This window comes from Balaenoptera borealis (assembly GCF_965194805.1).
Source record: "Balaenoptera borealis genome assembly, chromosome: 6".
In the NCBI taxonomy this organism is placed as follows: domain Eukaryota; kingdom Metazoa; phylum Chordata; class Mammalia; order Artiodactyla; family Balaenopteridae; genus Balaenoptera; species Balaenoptera borealis.
The window spans coordinates 52,376,675-52,382,674 of NC_138863.1; positions in this window are offsets into that span (position 1 = coordinate 52,376,675).

Consider the following 6,000-nt stretch of genomic DNA (forward strand, 5'->3'; position numbering starts at 1 on the left):
CCAAGGCATAATTGTGAATTCAGTAAAATTTATCTTCATAACTCATTCATATTTCCTTTATCCTTCAGATTTCATTATCTAGACATAAGGACATGTGTCTGTTTTCCTCACGGGAAGCTCTGCCATAAAGCTACTGTTAAGGGCTTCCCTGGTGGCGCAGTGGTTGAGAATCTGCCTGCCAATGCAGGGGACACGGGTTCGAGCCCTGGTCTGGGAAGATCCCACGTGCTGCGGAGCAACTGGGACCGTGAGCCACAACTACTGAGCCTGTGCGTCTGGAGCGTGTGCTCCGCAACAAGAGAGGCTGTGATAGTGAGAGGCCCGTGCACCGCGATGAAGAGTGGCCCCCGCTTGCCGCAACTGGAGAAAGCCCTCGCACAGAAACGAAGACCCAACACAGCCATAAATAAATAAATAAATAAAATTTATTTTTAAAAAACTACTGTTTAAGTATATTGCCTGGCAATTCTATATCACTGGCCCAGAAGTAAATAAAATTTTTGACAATTACAGTTTTAAATTAGTTATCCTGTCTTATAATGTTTGATTTTTAATCACATTGCTTCAGGATGCAGCATGGAAATAAGCCAGTGAGACTTTTCATAAATACCCTGGTAATATTTTCCAAAATATTTTCTACCTTTAACATAACTTACATAGAAGTGTGCCATTGATTAGGGAAATGTCAAAGAAATTATCAGCTATAGCTCACATTCTATATTGAGGAGGAAACCGAAGCTCAGAATACCATTACCCAAGGGTCAAAAGCTAAATAAAGAGTATTAGAGCCAGAATTAGAAATCCAGTGTCCTAGATCGTAGTCTACTTCTTTCTCTCCATGGCTTCATTTCTACTCTACGGCAACACCACATCTGCCTAGTTGGATCAAAGAAAACGAGTGACTACCTTTAGTCCTCCAGGATAGGTTGTCTGTTGTCTGTGGGATATTCATAACACTGTGGTTGTTGCTGGATTCTGTCAAATTAACAAGACAGTTCTCAATGTGTGCTAAGGATGTGCCTCATGCTATAGGCTGCATCCAAAGCCATTGTTTAATTGAGTGGTCATGGCAACCTTCCTAAATCATGGCAAATTATTAAGCAGCATGTGGTACAACTGGGACCAGGAAGGCTCAGGTGTAATAAATGATTGTCCTTTAGAGAGTCATTTCTTCATAATAGGGAAGTAATCCATTAGGGAAATAAAAGAAACTTTGTAGCAATTAAGCATATTGAAAAATCTTTTATACATAAAATCCTTTGCTTCTTGTCTGAATTAAAGCAGGAACCAAAGATTCATTTCCCCAAAAATTATCAAAACCATGCAAATTCACTTAAAATAGAATTATTCTTTGACTTATTATTTATATTGTGGCATAAAAATAGCAATTACTTTCCATAAAGAATTTTAACTTTCCATCTGAAGTGTATTTATTTAATTCAGATTTTTATGCTTAAATACAAAAAAACAAGCAAAGCTAAAAAACTCAAAGGAAAACTTAAAGAGTATGATATTATTAGTGTTTAGAGAAGTGTGATATAAAGCAAAATGTTGAAAACCCAGGTAATTCATAAAACAGAAGAATTTAAACCATAAATGTGTTATCAGGAGTAAGTCTATAGTTACTGAACCAAAGGTAATAAGCCAAGGACAAGAATATCAAGAATTTAAGTCTACCCTGCCCTATAATTTTTCTTAAAACCCACATACATCTTGTCTGTCATCTATCAGTTTGCATATACAATTTTTTAAGCATGATTTTTTCTTTTTTGCTACATATTAATTTTTTAAAAACTTTTGTGGGTAATAATTATAAATGGATATACCAAAATTCAAGCTGCATTTTTCTTCTTCTATTATTTTAGCATTTTTCAATATTAGTGAATAAACTTCATACAAAAGCATTTCTGTTAACATTTGTTGGGTAAAAAGTGGTTTGAGGATACAGCACAATTTAACGGGAATCCCCAAATGGATAATAATTTAAATCTCCAAAAGAAAAAGAAAGAAAAAAGTTTATATATTACATGCCCACATTAAAAAAAAAAAAGTCTAACATCTGGGAGTCATGATTAGGCATTCAATTAAGGCAAATGAATGTCAAGAATTTCACATGGATTCCATTAATCAGATTTGCTATTACATCATTTGGAATCCTTTATTTCTCCACTTCATAAATAATATCTCTTCAGGGACCTGCCTGTGGGTGAGAATAGGACATAGGATTTACATTACTCTGAAGAAACAGATGCAGAAAGGGGTATACGCCTGCAAGGCTCTCTGCTCATCACCCATACTTAATGCATTGGGCTAGGAGAAAGTAGGTTGTTTTGAAATGTACAAGGCTCATTTTTTTTCTTTAAATATGGACTTTTTCTTAAAAAATCTTTTGGAGTTAAAAAAAAATTGATTATCGGCTTCCCTGGTGGCACAGTGGTTAAGAATCCGCCTGCCAATGCAGGGGACACAGATTCGAGCTGTGATCCAGGAAGATCCCACATGCTGCAGAGCAACTAAGCCCGTGCACCACAACTACTGAGCTTGCGCCCTACAGCCCGCGAGCCACAACTACTGAAGCCCGTGCTTGGGCCTAGAGCTCATGCTCTGCAATAAGAGAAGCCACCGCAATGAGAAGCCCGCGCACCGCAACGAAGAGTAGCCCCACCTCACTGCAACTAGAGAAAGCCTGCACACAGCAACGAACACCCAACGCAGCCAAAAATAAATAAATAAAATAAATAAATTTATTTTAAAAAATTTGATTATGACACAAGTCTTGGAAAGATTTCTGAAAACTGGACAACTCAGATTAGTACTTAATGTAAAACTGTGAAACATAAAAGGAAATAACATACTTCTTCTACAAGTATAGAATAAGTGCATGTACTTAACTCACTAATAAGGAAACCAGGAGGATGATAACACTGGTTCAAAGAGTATTTGAGGACCTGAGTATTTATAGGAAATGAGGAAAGAAAATCAGAATAAGATTGCTGAGTCAGCTACAAAACAATGTAGTATTCTATAGTCAGTAAAACCATAGCATTTGTGGTTAACTCTTCTATGAGGAAGAATTCATTTGTATCTCTACCAAAAAAAAAAAAAATCTAGAAACAATAAATGCTGGAGAGGGTGTGGAGAAAAGGGAACCCTCTTGCACTGTTGGTGGGAATGTCAATTGATACAGCCACTATGGAGAACAGTATAGAGGTTCCTTAAAAAACTAAAAATAGAATTACCATATGACCCAGCAATCCCACTACTGGGCATATACCCTGAGAAAACCATAATTCAAAAAGAGTCATGTACCAAAATGTTCACCGCAGCTCTATTTACAATAGCCAGGACATGGAAACAACCTAAGTGTCCATCAACAGATGAATGGATAAAGAAGATGTGGCACATATATACAATGGAATATTACTCAGCCATAAAAAGAAACGAAATTGAGTTATTTGTAGTGAGGTGGATGGACCTAGAGTCTGTCATACAGAGTGAAGTAAGTCAGAAAGAGAAAAACAAATACAGTATGCTAACACATATATATGGAATCTAAGAAAAAAAAAAAAAAAGGGTCATGAAGAACCTAGGGGTAAGACGGGGATAAAGACACAGACCTACTAGAGAATGGACTTGAGGATATGGGGAGGGGGAAGGGTAAGCTGTGACAAAGTGAGAGAGTGGCATGGACATATATACACTACCAAACATAAAATAGATAGCTAGTAGGAAGCAGCCGCATAGCACACAGAGATCAGCTCGGTGGTTTGTGACCACCTAGAGGGGTGGGATAGGGAGGGTGGGAGGGAGGGAGATGCAAGAGGGAAGAGATATGGGAACATATGTATATGTATAACTGATTCACTTTGTTATAAAGCAGAAACTAACACACCATTGTAAAGCAATTATACTCCAATAAAAATGTTAAAAAAAAATCTATAATTAACATGAAACACAGAGTCTGGGCCTTAATCAACAGTTAATAGTCAAATAAACAAAGCTCCATTCCCCTAGATGAACAATGCTCCAGTATAACATTGAAAGAAGTTCTATGTTGTCTTATTCCTAAATTTTGGATAATTTTTCTTAACACAATATTTAAAATGATGGTATTATATGTCTGACAGATCATGTTTATCAAAGGAAATAGACCTACAGTTCATTGGTTGAGTTATGAATAGTAACCACTGAGCCATTAATTTGTGTTTTAAGAAAAGAAAGCTATAAAACCACTCTAGGGCAAATCAACCAAAGACATCCTACTTTCCAGTTTGAAGTAAAACTATGTTTAAAGGTTCTGAATCATGAAAACTCTTAAATTATGTTCAGAAAACAGTGAGAGATTCAATGTGACTAGAGTTTAGAAAGTGCTTGTCTGATTCTAGGAAGTTGGGCTAGAACTGCAGAGGCCTTGCAGGTCAGAATAAGGAACGTAGACTCTTTTCTGAAGGTAATAGGGAGCCTGTGGGTGTTCGCAAAGCAGGAGTGATATCATCAGACTAGTTTTAGGGGAGGTTCTGATAATTTCTTCTCACGTACAACATATTGTATTGCCCTTTTAAAATTTATTTTCTTTCTACCTTATCTGCAGTGTTAATAACATGGTTTTGGTTGCATAAAATGTTGATGTGTGGAGGATTGGGAGAGGGTAAAATAGGATCACTGCTCATAGGCGAACTAGAGACTTGATACGGGTGAAGAGGAAGTTAAAAATGTTCCTGCCCTGTCAGTGTGAATGTGACAGTGTGAGTCATCCTTTACCGTTAACTTTGACTATAATCATTGGCAGTGGGGGGCAGGTGTATGCAGGTGGTGAGAAATTTTTTTTTTTATTAAGATCTAATGATAGGATAGAATTTACCATTTTAAAATGTACCAGTTATATTTTTCAAATGTTCACAAGATTGTGTACCCACTGTCACTATCTAATCCCAAAATATTTTCATCAGCCCCCTAAGAAATCCCAAAGCCAACAGTAGTTACTTCCCATTTTCCCCTCTAGCCCTTGGTAACTACTAATTAATTTTCTGTATCTAGAGATTTGTCTATTCTAAATATTTCATATAAATCAGTTCATATAACATGTGGCCTTTTGTGTCTGGTTTCTTTCCCTTAGCACAATGTTTTCAAGGTTCATCCTTGTTGTAGCATGACTCAGTATGTCATTCATTTTTATGGCTGAAAAATATCCCATTGTGTAGACATATCACATATTGTTTATGAAATCATCAGTGATGAATATTTGCGTTGTTTCTACTATCTTGCTGTTATAAATAAAGTTGCTATGAACGTTTGTGTACAAGTTTTTCCTGTAGATATATATTTTCATTCTCTTGGGTATATCCCTAGGAATGGAATCGCTGGGTCAAATGGTAACCCTATGTTTAACTTAACTGCCTAACTGTTCTCCAAAGTGGCTGCATCATTTTACATACCGATCAGCGATGTATGAGTGTTCTAATTTCTCCACATCCTTTTGTTCAATTTTTGATTACTGCCATGCTGTTGGGTGTTAAGGGTTATCTTATTTTAGTTTTGATTTAGATGACCCTGATGCCAGATGACACTGCACATCTTTTCATGTGCTCCTTGGCCATGTATATCTTCTTTGGAGAAATGTCTGTAAAAATCCTTTCTCCTTTTATTTGTTTTGTGGTTTTTAAAAAATATTTGAGTAGTAACGGTTTTATATTCTGAATTCTAGACTCTTATCAGGTAGATGATTTGCAAATATTTTCTCCCATTCTGTGTGTTGTCTTTTTTAAAAGTCATATATATGACTTTTTAAGAGCAGTTTTAAGTTCACAGCAAAATTGAGAGGAAGGTAGAGATTTTTCCCATATGCTCCCTGCCCTCACACATGCATAGACTCTCCCTACTATTAACATCCCCCACCAGCGTTACAAGTAATGAACCTACACTGACATATCATAATCACCCAAGGCCTACAGTTATGGTTATTATGGTTATAGTTATAGTTATTATGGTTCACTCTTGGTG